General features: G+C 47.7%; 1 protein-coding gene across 1 annotated transcript in view; it reads left to right on the top strand.

Moving 5' to 3' along the window:
- Window positions 1-8,065: 8,065 nt before the first annotated feature.
- LDLRAD4 (low density lipoprotein receptor class A domain containing 4) overlaps window positions 8,066-19,391 on the top strand; it is a 266,783-nt gene continuing 255,457 nt past the window's right edge. The window contains 2 exon segments of the mRNA XM_079943555.1: window positions 8,066-9,056; window positions 13,572-13,663. The gene's annotated coding sequence lies outside the window, so the exon portion shown is untranslated.

The following is a 19,391-nucleotide window of genomic DNA, read 5'->3' on the forward strand; positions in this document are numbered from 1 at the left end:
AGAACATTAGACACACCCAAATTTAATGATAAGTGTAAAATCATTTTATAAAGCCAGAAATGAATGATTTTTGAAGTATTTGCCATTGTTCAGTTACACAGTGTCCTTCATGAGTGTAGCTAATTAAGAATGGACGTTTTTTATACATATCCTGAGCCCAATAACTTGGGTAAATGACATTCTTGGGCAGAGAAGCCTTTAACATGTGTTTTGTATTAGACAATGTGCTGTTTCCTTTCTATTCAGAATTAGGGTGAGTGTCAAGCATTGTTTCCTACTTTTCTCTGCAAGTGGCTACACTTGGATTGTGTGAAGTTCTGTAGCCTTTCTCTTCTTCCAAGACTGAATCTGGATTGATTTCTGTTTATGAAGCTTCTCGAGATCCTTGCTGGAGAATGTAGCTGGAGAAGACACCTGAGTGCGTGTCACACCTGTGCTGTTGTATAAAAGCATTTAAAGTACAATCTTCCTGAATCTGGAGGATCCCAAGGTGGCTTGTAACAGACTTGAGTATTTCAAAGTTGAGGCAGACGTTGGCAGGACTTGTCTGTGCAATGACATAAAAGCTTTCTTTTCTTTGGCCTGACCTAAAGCTGGGTACCCTAGCCAGGCTCTGCCCCCTCCTCCCTGCACGTCTAGTCTATCTCCGTATCACCAAGTCCTGTGGTTTTTTACTTCTGAGTATTTTTTCACCTGACCATTTCCATTCTTACTCGTTACTGCCTTCGAGTCCCAGTGTTTCTTGCTTGGACTTTCGCAACAGCCTCGGGACAGACCACTGTGCCTTTTTTTTTTTTTTTAATTAATTAATTAATTTTTGGCTGCGTTGGGTCATTGTCGCTGTGCGCGGGCTTTCTCTAGTTGTGGCGAGCGGGGGCTATTCTTCATTGCGGTGCGCGGGCTTCTCACTGCGGTGGCTTCTCTTGTTGGGAGCACGGGCTCTAGGCACGTGGGCTTCAGTAGTTGTGGCTCACGGGCTCTAGAGCGCAGGCTCAGTTGTTGTGGCACATGGGCTTAGTTGCTCCACGGCATGTGGGATCTTCCCAGACCAGGGCTTGAACCTGTGTCCCCTGTATTGGCAGGCAGATTCTTAACCACTACGCCACCAGGGAGGTTCCAAGACCGCTGTGCCTTTGACCTCTAGTTTTTCTCTCCCCTCCTTGAGTGTCTTTTATGTGCTTTAGCGAGAGGATCTCAGATTTCAGTGTGTGTCAGAATCACCTGGAGGGCTCCTTAAAATGCAGTTTCTGAATTGGCAGGTGGCGAGTGGAGCTTGAGACTTTGTTCTCATGTGTTTCCCAGGGAAGCTGATGCTCCTGGTCTGGGACCCCCAGAGCGACACTCAGCTGACCATGCGGTCACAGTGGCCTGGCTTGGGGCTCTTTCTCTGGGCCCCGCTCCCTCTGCAGCCTGTGGCACCCTGTTTCTCTAGCGCCACCCAACGGACCACACCCTTCCTGGCCCCTCTGTCTGGAGGCCACCCTCCTTGGCTGTGCAGCCGCATGTCGCCTGGAGAGGAGCGTGCTCCTCTAGGCTCATCTTCAGCGGCTGGAATGAGCTGCTCCAGACACTCAGGGCAGGGCAGGCCTCTTCTCTGTTTTTCCAGAGCAGTTACATCACCAGGAAAGGTAAGAGGGCCTCCCTCAGTCATTTGGGGATGGAGTGTGTACCCAGGATGTGAACTCCCCCCTCCCCAGTGGCTTCCTCGGTCTTTTGTGGGTCCTGGGGTCACCCAGGCGGGGTGGCTCGGTGTCAGTCCTCACTCAGCTGCCCCGAGCCCCGCATCTCCTCCCACCTCTGACTGCTAAGCTGCCTGCCTCCCTCCCTCCCTCAGGTCAGTTTAATTTGGGTTTAGACCTCTGTTTTCCACATGTCGGTATGTTGATGAATTATTTGGTGAGCTTGTTGAAATTCAGATTCCTAGAGATTCTGACTCAGGGGAGCTGAGACAGTGCCCAGGAGGTGGGGTCCGGGCCGGAGGGAGTAGCACTTGCCCAGACCCCACCCCCTTCTGGGTCCCTTTGGACCCAGAAGCATAAAAGGCCATTTTGCTACAAAGTGTTAAATCTTCCTGCTACTGGCTGGAGGCTGGAGACTCCCAAGCAGATGGTGGGCTCCCTGAGGGCAGGACATTTGCTTTATTCTTCTGCTCAGATAGTCTGGGCAGTGCATGCCACAGACTGAGGAAGGCCACACACTGGGGCTTTCGCCTTTTCTTTTCTTTCCTGCGTGATGGTGCTGTGTCCAGAGGCCGGAAGAATTATGAGGGTCTGCGGTGGCTGCCGACTCCAGGTCTGGGCTTCTGCTGGGCGTGGCTGAGAATGAGATGTTTTTAAATTGCCAAACAGTGGTCTTAGATCAAAGGAAAGCTGCCGAAGTGATGTTCACATTGAGATGGTAGCTGGCGACAGCTTGTACATGGAAAGCAGGGAGCTGCTTTAAAGTACACTCAGCCGGGAGGTCCTGCAGGGCTCCTGGCCCCTCCCTTCTTGGGGTTGCCTTCCGGCATTATCTACAGTTTCATCCCAACCCCAATGGGTGGGAGTCACTGACTTGGTTGTAGAATTGACATGAACGGAATTCTGAGTAAGAGCAAATCTGACTGCAATTGTTCTGTTTCAGTGAGATTGAAAATCTTCTGTGCTTACTGCCCAATAAATCCTCTTGCACATGGAATAACCTCATCTCCCGAGTCCTGGCCGAGGTCTTGGCCGCAGTCAGCAGGGTGCCTGTGGCAAGCGGGAGGCTAGTAGAAGCTCCTCGGACTGCAAGTCTGAGTTACAGAGATGACTTCTGAAATTGAGTCACGGTCTTCAGTTATACCTGTATTTGCAAAAAGACCCCAATAATTAAGTGTATTTGAAACAGCTTCTGCATGTGATCATGTAGAGTCATGCACTTTTAAATTATCAAAGAAATGTTTGTTACTTTTGGAAACTGTACTTGCAGCCCCTGGAGGCGTGTGCGCACACACAGGCCTGCAGCACAACAGTCACCAGAAGGTGGTCTGTCTCGCTTGTTTGGAAGCAGCAGCACCAGTCCCCCTTCACACGTGGTGGGATTTGAGCAGAACAGGGACAGTTTTCTCAGGAATTGTGGAGGTTTCCAGGGGCAGCCTACGCATGATAATTCACTTTCTAAAAACAACCTGTGCAGCTCACATGCCTGGGATGCTTCCCTGCGCTCAGACCTGGCTCCTGTTGCCTTGTAGCTTGAGACCAGCCACCCTCCCTTCAGACGTGGGTGCCCCTCAGCCTCATCCCCGTTCATCCTCGTTGTCTGTCAGCTCTCGGGAGGTTGGGGCCACCCCTGTGCGAGCAGCAGCGTCCAGCGGCAGTGCTGGGGCCCAGGTAGTGGCTTGCTTTGGATTGTGAGTCACTAACTGTCGGTTTTTTGTTTTGTGTTTTTTCATTAAAATATAGGTGACTTACAGTATTGTGTTAGTTTCAGATGTACAGCACAGTACTTCGGTTTTGTTTTTGTGGTGTTTTTGTAGGTTATATTCCATTATAGGTTATTACAAGACGGTGGCTACAATTCCCTGTGCTAATACAGTAAATCCTTGTTGCTTACCTATTTTATGTATGGCAGATTGTAACAAATTTATGGATGTCAAAGGGAAGAGGGAGGTGGCGAAGTATGGGATTAATGGATGTAAACTAACTGTCCTTTCTGAGTTTGGGTTTAAGTCTCGTGCAGACCAGGGCATTCTTTCACCAGACTTTTTATTCTCGTGCTTTTCAAGCTGAGCCCCCAGCGTCACGATGATTTCTGTGATCTTCGTCAGTGGCAGAATACTTTGTGCCTCTGGGGATGGGTGCAGACAGGGCTGACTCCTGGCCTTTCCCCTCAGTCTGTTCCTCTCCCTATGCCTCAGTTTTCTCCAAATGGGGGCATCTGGTCCCTTTCCTGTGGCTTTCTGCTCTTGGCTTGGCCCTCCCTTCCTCTCCCCTCTCCCTCCTGGTCCTGGCAGCCACTGTAACTGGGAAGTTGGCCAGTCGTTTTGTGTGTTAAGGTCTTGTGGTTGTAATGATTTTCCTTCTCACAAAAATTCCAATTATTTGAATTTCTCAGCTGTTTGGGTTCTGGCTAAGTGGATTTAATTTCATCTGAGGATCTGAAAACTTGGTGCTTATCTGAGTTTACTGTTGAAGACGCTGAGGAAGGGAGATTTTTGATAAGTCAGTGGATGCAAAATGTTATGCTTTCAAAACTACTCTTCCTTCTGGTACTTCGCAGCTGAAGCATCCCGCACACATCGCATCCTGCCCTTGGCTTGATTCTCTGTAACTAGCGTTGCTGTGCTAAAGTCACTTCCTGCTTTCCCTATCTCCCCTCCCCTCACCTATGTCATTCATCTTAGCTTGTACTGCTTTGTTAAAGGCTAAAGTAATGCACAGAGTAAAACTCTAAAACGTTTAGAAGCTATGCAGTATTATATTGTAAACCTGTATAAATTCTTAACAAAGTTAGTGGTTTGGAAGGATTTTCAGGAGAACTCCTTCAGCTAAAAGGTAGTAAATTCCTTAAAATAACTGAACTTTGGCTTATAACAAGGTCATTGTTTGGCAGTGTTCATGTTTTTAAAGCTTTCCAGAACTCAGAGGAGGAAATGATCTGAGACAATGTAGTGATTAAAATCATAAAGGTAATAAATTAACATTTGCATTATTTGCCAACGATTGATTTCCTTTCTTCCAACTTTTTACCCCACATTCTGAATAAATTGGACCATGTGAAGAACTAGAAGATTAGCTTTACTTTTTTTTCTGGTTGAAATCGGTTTTGCAGAAGTGGAAATTTGGCAGCAAGTATGGAAACTAGCAAATCAGTTTACAGTGTCCTGTGCTTAGTTTAATGAAACCCGCAAGAACGATGAAAGACTCCATGGCCTCAAATAAGAGAAGGCTGAATTGTGTAGGTTTTCTGGAATTTTATTTTTATCCTTATTAATTCAGTAGCATGTAGAACAGTATGTCCAGGCTCTAGTTGGTTAATAGTTGCTTCCAAGTGGGTAGAATTTCAACTTCAATAGTTATTTTTTGATGATCTCATGGAGAAAATGTTGGGAAATATTTTCTAAGAATAGTCTAAAATGAAGAGGAGTGTGGTAATTTTTTAAGAAAAAACTGTGACCTAATGGAATATAAGCAATTGGCTGATGACCAACCAGTCTTTACCACCAGACGTTGACCTCTAACGAACTTGACCTCTAATGAGGTAGTAGAACCATGTATCTATTTTCAATTAAAATGATTGATTAACATGGGAGTATTGGGAGCATCTGTATTTCTTTCACATAAAATGGGGTAGATGGACGTTTCTTTGAACAATGGTTTCATCATCAGCATACGTTTTCCAGCTGCTGCAGCTCTCGCGAGCCCATCTGATGGAACGTGGCTCACGTGTAGTGTATCCGAGTTGTTGTATCTGAGTTACTTACAAACAGATGTCTCTTTTCATTCTTGGGCGGTTTATAGGTTTCTGCACTGGGCCTGGCCCTGCATTCTTTCACTCCCTCACCTGGGTGCTGACCTCCACTCTGGCCAGGTGGCCCTTCCATCACCGTCAGTGGTGCTCCCGTCACCTGAAGCCAACATGAACATGCTGTGGGTGTCACCTGAATACCTGCCTTCAAGCAGGTGCTCTCTGCTGAGGGGTCCGCTGTGCAATGAACACATATTATTAGGGGGCTAAGGGGGGATCTTGACCTGACAACGACCAGGGCTGTCTAGTGCTTTGTTACTGGGTCACCGCAGTGGGACCCCTGGGAGCTTGTAAGAAATACAGACTCTTGGGGCTCACTGCAGACCAACTGAGTGTGAATCTGTCCTGTTCTAGGGTACAAAGTAGTGCCCATGCTGGGCCTATTTTAATGACCATTTACAAGTTTATCGAAGCATTGAAAGCCAAAGGCAAAGATCCTTTAGCAGTAGAATGTGTTTTCATTAAGTTATTTCAGGATACTGGATCCCAGACTTTATGTGAAGAGCTTATGCACAGATTATGCAGATGGGTGACTTCTGTTTGGCTCCTTTTTGCTTTCTGGTTAGTCTGCAGGGCTGTGCTGTGAGGGATGGTTCTTCAGGATACCCTAAAGTTTTCCTGGTAGACTGGAGTTTGCTCTTCTCTGTGGGTTGGGAGGGTAGGGGGGACAGGAGGGGACAGCTGATGTTGTGATGAACATGGGGTTATTAATTCATTAATAGTCATTAATTAAGTGCCTTAGTTATTTAAGTGCCCAACCAGGGTTTGAGAACTACCTCCCAACTAATTGGCAGGTCATGAACTCATTAGTTCACAACCAGCAATTAAAAAAAGTGACTTGCAGTGGAAGGTGGAATGTAGGTCACATAGTAAGGCTGAGTAGTTTCAGAAACTTTTAAGCTATACATGTGATAAGTATATATAAATATTTACTATCACATATATATGCATGTGTATTTATATATTATGCATGTGTATATAGGTGTGTATGCATATACATGCACACATATATTGCATTAAAAATGAAAGTACAACGTGACTAATATTATGGAGGGGTTATGGAGGAAGTATTACAAGATATAGTCTATGTAGTTTAATGAAGGAGAAAGACCAAGCATAGATGTTTATTATTGGCTCAATTTACCAAAATGACAAATTCGTATCTAGATAGCAGTGAACAGTAAACATTTTTTTGCTGTTCAGAAATGTTGGGAAATAGGATGTTATGATTTTCAAACCTTTGTAGTTAATATAGAACTAGCATAACTACCGTTGATAGACTTAAATATTTAGAATTCAGTTAGGTATAGTCAAGACTAAAATGATCTTGAACTTAATTTGCTTCATGCTGGTTTGGACACCTTTAGGACCTCCTGTATCTCTGGTTGCGGTGAAGGCTCAGCATCTGTATGAGTAAAGGGTGGAGAGGAGCCAACAGGATGCTGGCTCCCAGGCCCCCACTACTCAGCCCACTGAATAGAGACCGTAGCCGCCACTAAGGGTGGAAGAGCCTGATTTTGCCTCTTCCCGTGGCCTCAGCCATCTGGCCCAGGGCCCGGTTGTTGAGGTGTGGAAGCCCTTGTGGAATGACGGCTCCTCCTTCCTCTCCAGTCAAAGCCAGTCCCTACGACTGCACACGAGCCCCGGGCCCACGGCCTCTCCGACTTCATCTCCGGTACCTTCGTCTGCGTTCAGTCTGATCAGCACCTGTCCTTGTTCTGGAACCTCGTCCCAAGACCCCCCGTCAACCTCTGGCCTCCTTCCAGCCTTGCGGGGATGCGCCCGCTCACCCCGCCTGCACGGGCGCCTCCACAGTCTGGCCACCTCCACCCCCAGGTGCCCGGGGGTGGGAGTGAGGCTGAGTCGCATCTGGCACTCGTGCACCTGCCTGCCTGATGCTGGTCCAGGGGTTCGGGTGGGTTTGGACGCGCTCGGGTTGCTGCTTCCCGCCTCCCGTCTCTTCCTGGTGTTGAGCATCCGCTCCCTCCCAGGACCAGGGACCTGGCTCATAGGAACAGCTCTCTACCAAGAACTGGGTTTGTTTTGGATGTTAACTATTAACAGAGGTCGGTAAAAAGTGGAGGACAGTTTTTATCTCTGGCTTATGAAAACCGGTCTTGACATTTTATTATGACAGCACAGGCTTGCTTGTGTCTGTCCTGCTTCCCGTTACATTTTGGGTTATCAGGGGAATGACAACCTAGGTCTTCCTTATTTTCTGAGAGCACGTTGCAGGAAGTTTGGGACATAAGAGGTCTTCAAAATGCCGCTGCTTCCCCAGCCTGGGTTGAGCCTGCTGTGGCCCCAACCCCACCCAGCCTTTGGGGGTCAGGACTCTGGCCCACCCACGTGGTCCACAGCATCTGCATTTGGATGTGTGCAAGGCCTCTTGTACAGAGGACAGCTGGACGAGAGGTCCTTCCAGGAGGCCCGGACACCAGACAGCACGGCTCCAGATCAGAGAAGGACCTTGACGTCCTGCGGTCCTCGTCACACTTTCGTTCAAGTGCTTGGTGATCTTTTGTGGAGGCGTCGGGCTTTGCCCTTCTTCTTCCCTTGAGTTTGGAAATCAAGCTTCTGGGGTTGGGGTGCCAACCCGCGAACTACCCCCGAAACAAAGGGATGGACGGGTAACGGCCCAAGGGCAAGAAGATGAACAGTTTGAGTGGAATCAGGACTCGGACCCTCCTCCTTTTGATTCCTCACGCTGTGACCTCTACTCCAACACAGATTTTCCCCCACACTTAGTGACCTTAAAGATCTGTAAAGAGGAAGCTGGAAAAAAACCCCGCATTTGAGGGCACCTGCCGCTCAAACCCCTGTTGTTCAAGGGTCAGTTGTAAGCAGGAAGCTAACCCCCTTGGACCAGAACATCACTTAAAGGAAACCAGCATCTTTTTTGATGTTTCCTTAAGGTGCTCTTTCTGGCTTTGCTGAAAACTTTTGTTCTTCTGGCTTCGGAACGTTTACGTATGGCTTTTGGGATCTGGAAGGCTCCGCCCTAAGGGCTTTTAAGACCCTGCTGCGTGTGCGCAAATGCGTGCGCGCCCCCGTGTGCGCGCTCCCCTGGGGGCGTGCGTGTGCTTGCGTGCTTGCGTGCTTGCGCACGCCTCAGAAGCGCCGCACGGCTGCCATGTCGGCCATGGTGTGGCTTCGCAGTGCAGCGTTTCCCTGGTGGCCATGGCCTGGTTCCCTAACGGGTGGTTCTGGCCTGTGTAAGGTTGGGCGATGGAGCTTCTGAACAGCTCAAGGCAGTCGGTCCGGAGCGGAACGGAGACAGGACACCATCCTGTGCAGTTTCGCCTCAGGTGACCGGCTGTTTGCTCTGAGAAGGCCCGACATTTCTCTGGAGGCAGCTCCGGCTGTGGGCCCGGCCTGTGCAGGGGCTGCCCTGGGCTCGGCTTGGTTCCCAGGAGGCCGGCACCACCTCGGTCCATTTGCTCTGGAACAGCTTGGCCCCAGGGAGAAAACGACCCTTGCGTGGTCAGAGGACCGGATGCGGCCTGCGCCTGGTCCTGCGTCCGTTCGGGCCGTGCCACTGGCCGCCTCTGCCTTCCGCGACAGTTTAGGTAGGAGAGGCCTTCTGTTTCCCTCATCTCTCCGTAACTGAAGTCCACACCTACGGCTTCGTGCTCGTCCCCGTCCCACAGACCGGCCGCCCATGGCGGAGACCCTGCCCTTGTCCCTGGGGACGTCATGTTCTCAGCGGCCCCTCGTCCTGGGGCCCAGGATCCGCGGCCGGGCTTCTCTCCCAACCTCAGTATTCTGTTACCTTAGAGAAAGCGAGGAGGTTGTGAGGGTTAAGAAGGATCGTGCCTCACTTTCCCCGTGAGTTCAGCCTTCTGCCCCTCGTGTGGGCCCCTCCCGTGCGAGGGGCTCTGTCCGCGTGCTCCTCAGCAGGGATACCAGCGCCCCGCCGCTTCTCGCCCTGCTTCTTACCGGCTCCCCAGCTGTAGCCACTGACTGCTGGAAACGGGTCAGGAGGTGGCTTTCAGGAGGCGGTTTGGGGCTGGTGATATCCTCAGCCCCGCAGGACCACATGCAGGTGATCGGAGCACGGGGCATGGTACAGGAGGACCGCCGCCAGCTCCTTGTATGAGCGCCTGTGCTTACTAATTCTCTTGAGTGAACCACTCTCACAAAGGCTTAGTTTCCTGGGTGTGGGCGTAATATTCTTGTGCAGTTTTCTTTCTCTGAAGCATTGGGCTTTGTGTGGAGCTGTGCTTTGTGAGATGATGGAAAAGGCCTGCACTTAACTAGAGATGAGTGTGGAGGGAACTGGGTGGGTTCTGTCCTCTGGGCCTGTTTCTTCCTCTGCCTGGGGAGGGGTTGCTCAGTGACCCCTCCTGTTCCCTGCTGTGGGTCATTGGCTATTTTCACACATAGAGATGGGCCCAAGAGAGTTAAAATTATGCCGAGAAGTGGTGAGTTTATTGAAATTCTCTGCCTCATATGTCATGGAACTGGTGTTTTTAGTTTTTCTTGGCTTGAGTGTGAGCATTCTGCTGCCTGAGAGGCTGAGCACCAAGGGGTAAACGTTGGAGATAATGTTCAGGTTTATTGAGTGATTTATGAGGGAGTAGGAATATATAATAAGATTTCTTTTTTATAATAAGATCTTGAATATAGATTTTAAGAGAGTATGATGTGCTTCTGTAATGAATGGAGTTTTTATTTTGTACTCCCTTCAGTAATTTAACTGATTTGAATATTTTAAAATCTCTCTTTTATTATACTAGTTCTTTTGACATCTAAAATAGACACAACTTGAGTTGCAATATTCTTTGTAATTAAAAAACCAATAATTTATCTCTCGAGGATAGCAGAAACTGGATGATTTATGCATTCAACTTTTATTTTAAGCAGAGCTTAAATAAAATCTTGCTTAAAAGAATTACAAATCAGCAGTTTAAAAATAAAAAATCTTAAAGAACCTTTGAAATAGGTTGTCATGAAGTTGACGTTAGCATTTTGTTTCAGAATTAGAGTCAGGGGATTTGACCTACACAGGTTTTTCCGTTGTGGTTGGGAATGAATTATCAATACAAATGGAAAATTAAGAGTGATTCACATGGGCTTCCCTGGGGGCGCAGAGGTTAAGAATCCGCCTGCCATTGCAGGGGATACGGGTTCAGGCCCTGGTCCGGGAAGATCCCACATGCCGCGGCGCAACTAAGCCCGTGCGCCACAACTACTGAGCCTGCACTCAAGACCCGGCAAGCCACAACTGCTGAAGCCCGCACGCCACAACTGCTGAAACCCACGCTCCACAACTACTGAAGCCCGTGCTCTGCAACAAGAGAAGCCACCGCAGTGAGAAAAGCCCGCGCACCGCAACGAGGAGCAGCCCCCGCTCGCCGCAACTAGAGGAAGCCAGCGCGCAGCAACGAAAACCAATGTAGCCAAAAATAAATAAATAAAAATAAATTTATTTTTTAAAAAAGAGTGATTCACACATTTTTACTTCGGAAATTTTCTTAGGGAATTTTTTTGTTTTTAACCTTCAGCTGATAGCTAAATGCCCAAGAAGGGGCAAGGATATTTGGCTAACGTGGTAACTGCAGAGCAAAATTTCTAAGCAGTGACTCAGGTTCACAGGTAAAATGACATAACCAGTCCCGGAGAAATTGTCCATTCATCATTTGGGGGTAGAATATGAGGCTTAGTATCTTCCACCTATTTTGACATTAATTTTGTGGCTCTGAGCTCTGCTTTGAAGGATAGCACAAATTCTATTGTTTTGGCCTTATTGCAGTAATGAGAGATTGACAAATCATAACTCTTTTTTTTTTTGCGGTATGCGGGCCTCTCACTGCTGTGGCCTCTCCCGTTGCGGAGCACAGGCTCCGGACGCGCAGGCTCAGCGGCCATGGCTCACGGGCCCAGCCGCTCCGCGGCATGTGGGATCTTTCCAGACCGGGGCACGAACCCGTGTCCCCTGCATCAGTAGGCGGACTCTCAACCACTGCGCCACCAGGGAAGCCCCATAACTCTTTTAATTTGGCTTATTTAAAAAAATATATTAAGGGCATCCCACGTGCCACATACTCTTCACAGTCTTGGTGATACCAGGGTCATGGTGATGTTGGTTCTTGCCCACAGAGAGCTCATAGTCAAGTAGGAGAAATGAGTTTTTGCTTATGGATGGATGAGGCAGGTAGGGAGGGCTGTTTTGATGTGTTAGTTATGTGTGCATTTAATATATACATATGTGTTTTATATACTCCTATATTTAATTAATTGCCAAATTAAATTTATTTGCCATTGCTGCAAAACAAATGACCAAAAACTTAATAGCTTAAACCAATACTCACATATTATCTTAACAGTTTCCATGGGTTGGGAGTGCGGGAATGGCTTAGTTGGTTCTCTGCTCAGGATTTCAGAAGGCTGCAGACAAACTCTCAGCCCGGTTGTGTTCTCTTCTGGAGGTGTGAGTGTGGTAAGAATCCACTTCTAAGCTCATTTAAGTGGGTAGAATTCAGTTCCTTGTAGCTGTAGGTCTGATGTCCCTGTTTCCTTGCTGCTGTCAGCTGGGGACTGTTCTTGGCTCCTAGAGGCCCTTGCACTTCCTTGCCATGTGGCCTCCAGGCCCTTCAGACATGGTCGCTCACTTCTTTAAAGCCAGAAAGGGAGTCCCTCACTTTCTAGTAGGCTGACGTGGAGTCTTACATAGCGTAACCTGATCAAGGGGATGGCATCCCATTACTTTTGTCATGTTCTTTTGGTTCATCCCTTTACTTTTGTCATGTTCTTTTGGTTCTGCCTGCACTCAACAGGAGGGAATTATGCAAAGGTGTGGCCCCACTGGGGGTCACCTTAAAATTCTATCGACTACATACATTTCTGGTTATTCCACTGACTTCTGTTCCCTCAAAATCAGCATTTGAATCTCAGGAAGACTGATGAGAGTAGTCCCAGTTGAATAATAAAACTATCATCCGGAAAGTCAGAAGTGGGTTGTTTTCTTCTCTCAGTATAGGTAAAAGTCAGGAGGACAAAGTAATGTCTGTAGGTTCACCACTTTGGTAGGAAGGAGTTATATAAAAACAGTGGGGTGTCTGGCTCATATGTTTGGGGTGGATGTCCACAGGAATTTCACAGGGGTCCTCTGGCTAGACGCAGTCATTTTTTATCTGAATGTCTTAGCATTGGCTGATCACTCAGGAGTGACATATGGCAGGAACATGCTTCGGGGGGGCAAGTCTCCTGGAGAGTACATTGCAGCACACAAACTAGACAGATGGTGGCTTATTCACCCTTGGACCAGAGTGTAATCCTGCACATTGGCCAGCTGGGTGCTGAGAGGTGCTTGTGCCATCTGAGGCAGAGCCAACTGAGTTTACCTGGAACTGCTTTGTCAGGCATGAGGCGGTCACCTGACATGACCTGGAGTGGCGAGAAGGACAGTGTACTCATCAGGCTGAGAGGAGGATGCTGGTGACAGGTTGTGTGAACTGGAACCAAACAGAGTCGGGAGGACGTCCTGCCAACAGGGTGGAGGGCAGGGGTTAAGATAGCCTAGCAGACACAATCACGGAAGTTGTCACCTTAGCTAGGTCTTCACTAAGCAGGGGTCACTGTTGCTCCCACAAAATTAAACATGTGTTTCAGGGGAGGAAAAAGTGCTGCTGGGCCTGCCTCCCTTTATAGTTAAGGATCGGTGGATCCATGTGGTCGACAAGATACTTTGGGTTCTTAAGACAGCCATATTTAGGATGTCTATAATTTAAAAAATCCCTAATCCAATAAAGACATTGTCAATTACATGTTCATGACCCCTCGTTGAAGAAAAAGCGTGTGACTTTGAAGGAACAAGTGTGTGTCCTTTGATTGGAAGCTGAGAACCTGTGGCCCTCTGGCTGCTGGAGAATTTATCCCCAGTTCAGTCATACCCCATACCCAGATTGTGTGCTGGGGGTCTTCTCTCTTCTGTTTATTATATGATGCTTATTTTATTCATTTTGGTATCTGTGCCTTTTATTGTGACAGTCCTCAAGTATTTTTCAGAACTTGGAGAAGGGGATGGTACACTTAAAGAAACCAAGAAATGGTTCACTGGAATTCTTTATTTTTCCTTTCAGCAGTTCAAGCTCTATATCTGTAACATCAAAGTGCCGTCTCCTGATTGGACCGTTTTCAGGAACTCGCATCAGTTTTCATAACAGCTTAAAAGGTGAGTAGAGCTTGAGACTCTTCTCTTTGATAATGTTTGTGAAGCAGAGCTTGTCACAGCACTGACTGTTCTGAGATTGTGTCCCTCTCAAGAAAGGGGTCCCAACTCCAAGGTGCAAAAACTATCTTCCCAATGTAACTTTTTCTGATTGGAGGAAAGTTGCATGATATCAGATTAAATGTGACTTTTCTTTTTTGTTTAATACCCAAGTGTATTCATAGTGGGCTGTGAATGTATATAAAATACATATTTCTAAATTTACTAGAATATCTGAAGGAAAATAATCTTACTATTCAATTTCTATTTATTGCTGAGCCTGAGCATTTAATACCCAGATGTTTAAAAACATTTAAGATTGGTGAGAAACGGGATTCTTTCTTTCTCATTCTAAATTTTTTGTTCTGCTTGGCTTCCAACTTCATAAAATGGGAATAATCACGGGATTGCCGTGGGACGTGATGAGCCACCATGCTTCATACAGCACCTGGCATGTAGTGCACACTGAACGGATGTCAGCTTCTCTCTCTCCTGGCTGTTGTAACAGCAAGTGAGCAGGTTTTCCTCTCTGTGTGTTGGTAGCACACGTGATCTGTACTGTAGGGGAGCGTTGACCTCCTAATTTGCTGTGTTTGTGTTCCTGTGTGTTTCTTCTTGAAGGGTGGGGAGTAAGTGGCCTGGGGTATAAATTTCAGGGTATCTGGAAGTAGAAGCTTAGATGACACACATGTTTTGGTCACCTCTGCGCATCCTCAGACCCAAAGCCCAATTCAGAGCCAGCCCCAGTTGGGGACAGTTAGTGAAGGTGCCTGGCGGGGGGTGGTACCAGGAGCATCCTACCTGCCTCAGCTTACCTGCCCAGCTTTACCCTTTAGCATGTCTCTTCACCTCTCTTTGCTTCTATTTTGTCAACTCTTAAGTATTTTAGTGATTCCTGTCCTGCCTAATTGCCAGGCTGTGGAGAACATCAAATGAAGAAATATATGAGAGTCTTCAGCAAAGTAAAAACATTCTATACAACATAAGGTTCTTTTCCCCTAAATTTTAAAAAATTTATTTATTTTCTTTATTATTTTTGGCTGTGTTGGGTCTTCGTTGCTGTGCACGGCATTCTCTAGTTGTGGAGGGTGGAGGCTACTTCTTGTTGTGGTGTGCTGACTTCTCATTGCGGTGGCTTATCTTGTTGCGGAGCACGGGCTCTAGGTGCGCGGGCTTCAGTAGTTGCGGCACGCGGGCTTAGTAGCTGTGGCTTGCGGGCTCTAGAGTGCAGGCTCAGTAGCTGTGGCGTACGGACTTAATTCCTACAGGGCATGTGGGATCTTCCCAGGCCAGGGCTCGAACCCATGTCCCCTGCATTGGCAGAGGGGTTCTTAACCACTGCACCACCAGGGAAGTCCCTTCCCTAAATTTTTAATGTGCCAGGCATGACTCATTGTTTATGCCATATTCCTTACTAGAATGTAAGCTTTATAAGGGCAAGAATGTCCCTCCCTCCCACTTGTTTTTTCCTCCAGGGCTTGAAACAGTGCCTGCTAACTAGGAGGAGTTCAATGAGACTTTTGTCAGAGGAAATGATTGATGGAGATCCCCCAGAGGCTTTCAGAGCTTACCCAAGCCTTTTTATTCATGGTGGTTGTTGGAAATAGATGAGGCAGTTGGAGAATCACGAGGGATTTAATGTGCTTCCTCACTAAGGCACACAGACCCTTGAACTTATGTGGACTTTTCACAGGTTGGAAGCTTCCTGAAATTGTAGGTGCTCAGAACCATGCTGTACTTAACAGATTCCCTGAGTCACTGTTGGGTGCAGTTCCTACGTAGTTCTTTCCTGAGTGGATTTCACAGTCAGGGATATGCAAATGTGGAGCCCATTCAGTAGGGTCTCACAGGGTCGGTGGTAAGCTTCTGTGGGGGGCACTCAGGCCGCACGCCTCGCCAGTGGTCAGTGACTGATGGAACACTTTTCGTTCACGTGGTTCTTCATTACCTGACAGGACAGTGTGATGTTTGAGAATCCCTTACCTTCCCAGACATGGTATTGCTGAGGTGCGCCATTTTTCTTCCATAAATTGGCATACCCACCACCAGCTTGAAGCAGGAGGTGGCAGCTTGTCTACACCAGAGCCAGAGAGAGTGTGGGCACAGCGTGGTTTCTCATCATCATCTCAGATGTAGTCCTCTTTGACTTTGCCCACCACAAACTAGAACTGTCTTCATGTAGAATTCTACTGGGTAACTGAACACACCACTGATTCTGCCCCTAAGGACTATGCAGCTTGATTTGCAGAATTTTGACAGAAGTAGAAATCTTGCAAATTACATAACTACCCTATTCTCTCCCGTATATGGAGTTACCTCATTCTGTCAGCTATTTTAAGCAACTTTCAGAATTGGTAATGGAAAACTTTTTCTTGACTACATTACTGTATATGGATTTTAAATTAAAAGTAAAGTGCATTGCTCCTTCTGAACATAACAGTGGTTAAGAACAGATTCCTTTCTGCAGAACTGCATGTCACCTGGTACAGTACAGGTCATTTCCAGGTACATACTTGGGTTCAGAGGTGTTGTAAGAGCTTTCGCACCTCTAAGATAGGTTCTTACAGCTGATTGTCCTGGAATTTATATTTGTTCCGTTACTTGTAAAATTCTGTCCCTTAAAGCTCACAGCTGGACCGGGAGACATTCCTACATGCTGATAGGACAGACTGGAGGCATTACCACTCTGCTGTGTCTGCTGGGATGGGAAGGCCCAAGGAATTCTGGGCTTTTTGTTAACTGCAGAATGTGCCTGTCTTACTGTACAGTGGATTTTTTTGGACTTGGTTTTAAAATCGGGTTGGGTCCCCATGTCTAGGTTGTTATTAAGTGTATTTCAAAAATTTGACCTCCTTGATAAATATGAAGACAGGTCCCTCTTTGCCTTATCATATCTGTAAGGTATATTTGGAAACATGGCCTTTGGCCCGAATTCTGTGCTTTTACTCACTTTGTTACTCTGGCAAGTCCTAACCTCCTCTGAGTCTCAGGTTTTCTCATCTTTAAGTAGGATAGTAATTGTTTTGTGGAATTGTTGTGAAGATGCCTAACTTAGCATTCAGTGCGTAGTAGGAGCTTGATGAAATGTCAGTTATTGTTTTCCATCGAAATGCCAGCTCTTACCCAAGGACCATGGCTGGCTGGATCCGAGGAAGAGAGCAGGGGCGGAGCTTTCTGTCCTCTTGCAGGACTAAGGAGGTTTGCTGAGTAATTTCATGGGGCATCTTGCTGGAGTCAGGTGGGTGGAGTGCCTGTGCCCTGGCCAAGCACAAAGCGGCTGGGATGGAGGTAAACAAACCATTAATTCGAGCTTTTTGCACCTTTTCCTGTCCTCTTTGTGAGACTTAGACCCGGTTGGCTCTCAGCACAGATGTGAAAGGTTCAATGGGGAAAGTCCCATCTCTTTTTTTGGTTTCCTTCAATGTCCTTAAGGGATCTGAAGTGGATGGTGAGGACCAGGGAGCCAAGTGGGACTCCCGCATTGTGAGACCTGTGGTCCCAGTGGGGAGATGCTCTAGCAGTCAAAAAATAACCGTAGATACAGGTGATGCAACCTGACCTGAACTTCTGTCTTCGTGTTAAATTTAAACTTTCAAGGTACATCACAGAGGATCAGTAGTGTTGCGAGAAGCATAACCTCTGAGTGTAGGTCTCTGCTGTCTACACTGTCTACAGGAATGCTTATTTTCTCCAAATGTATTTTTGCCAGTGTCCAGTAAAGTCGATTAAACCATGAAAGGTTTGTGTTGGGAGTTCCCTAACTTGAAGGAGGATTTAAACTCTGCCTCACAGTTAGGTTGGGGTCATTCAGAGGCTGCACCAAGACATACTGGCTGTGTGAGAAGCTGGGCAGTGGTGGGTTGGTGCCTCTCTGGCCTTCCAGGTTGTCATCAAGGAAGTCAAGGTGAGCACATTGAAACCAAGGTGACACCAAGGTTTCCAGTGGGAGGGGTCCTGGGACAGATCCCAGGTAGACTAGTTCCAGGGTCCCTCTTGGCTTGTGATAGAGTTTCTGGGTTCTCTAGGCCTCATTCAGGCCCTTCCACCTCCTGCTTCCTCTCTCTTCTCCTCCTCCTCCCTTCCTCCTGCCCACCCCATGTCTGTGCAGCGTCAGGGGATTCAGATCTGAGCCCCATCTCACTGCTTTTCCCTCATTCTTCCACTTTAAGGTTAAGAGTGGCACTGAGAAAAATTGGAACTCAGCAAGGGCATCAGGGATGCCATGTGCTGTGTTTGAGTTAGGAAAACCCAGCAATGCAAAGAGGAAGGCCAGCAGGCAGGACACCACTTAGAGGCTGGGAAGAGAACCTTGTTACCTCTGCTGTTTCTGCCTGTGGCCTGGGAACTTGGGAATTTTCTCTGCCTGTGTGTTGGACGCTGTCCTTCTATTGTTAGACTATATTATTTTGTTATTAAGTAGACATTCAGAGTTGTATTAGAGAAACACCTTTATGTTTCGCTTTAAACTGAAACACAGCAACTTCATCAGTCAGTGCCTAGCACAGCGTTAAACTGCTAAAAAGCTAGCAAATTTTCCACCTAAAAATTTTGTCGGGGAGGTAAAGGTGGGGGGCATGGGGGAGAGTATAAAAATAAATCTTTCAGAGATCCTGGGTTGCTTGGTGGCGTGTGTATTTTTCCATGGTGCAGGAGGTTAGAAATAGCATTGCTTTTTATGGGATTCTCAGCAGCAGCTCAAAAATGTGGCTTCGTGGGCTCAATCTGTGTGTGTGGGTGAGACGGCTCCTGCAGCCCGTGGGGTGGGGGCAGCGCCTATCTGTCTTCCTGCCCGTCCGCCCCGGCGGGTGTCACCCGGGTGAATGGCGCTCACGTGTGAATGTGCTCGCCAAGGTCAGGCTCTTGTGAGGATGTGCCTGTGGCAGCGGATGCCAGCTGTAGCAGACGGAGCCTCAGTGATCCCCACAAAGTCACACTGGTGCACGTGCGAGGGCAGGTGCCAGGCACAGGGGTCGTGATCTGGGAGGGCGTCCTCCAAGGCTTCTGAGTGTCTGACTGGCTGGGCCTCCTGAATCTCTGTGAGATGGCCTCCCCTTCGAGCCTTAATACCAGCGGGTTTGGTGGGCCACCCCTTCAAAAGGAGTCCTGAAGGATTCTTGACATTTGTTAGAGTTACATAATTCTTACAGATGGAGGTCGGTTGCCCAGTGTTTCTCAGATTCAATGCAGGAAGGAAATGGAAGGAGGCAACCACTGGGCAGAGGCTTTTAACCCCCATGGGACCCAGGACATATGTGAATTCCTGGAAATTGTGCCTGTTCCTGCAGAGAAGGCCAGGGCTTTGATGGGATTCTCGGTAAGATTTTGACCTCCAGAAAGGTTAAGAGCTTTTGCAATAGAGCATAAGGTAAAGTTCATTTAACTCGGGAAAATCATTTTGGAAGCATAGTGAGTGTCGGGAGAGGGAGGTGTTGGCAGGATTGAAGAGGACGGGCAGAGGAGGAGAGGGGTCCGCTTAGTAAATTGTGTGACAACACAAGAGGGGACCCCATCTGCTGGGGGTTTTCTTTGTGGGCTTTCTTCTTGAACTTCCTGTAATATTGTGTTGGGGATGGTTCCTGCCGAAGGCCGCTTGCCAGTGCTTGGTTACCTTCGCAAGCTTGGTGCTTGGAAGGGGGGCCGGCTGCTCGCAGGTCATCTGGGGTCTGTGTGGATTCAGCCCAGCATTTAATCA

Source organism: Stenella coeruleoalba (genome assembly GCF_951394435.1).
Source record: "Stenella coeruleoalba genome assembly, chromosome: 14".
NCBI lineage: Eukaryota > Metazoa > Chordata > Mammalia > Artiodactyla > Delphinidae > Stenella > Stenella coeruleoalba.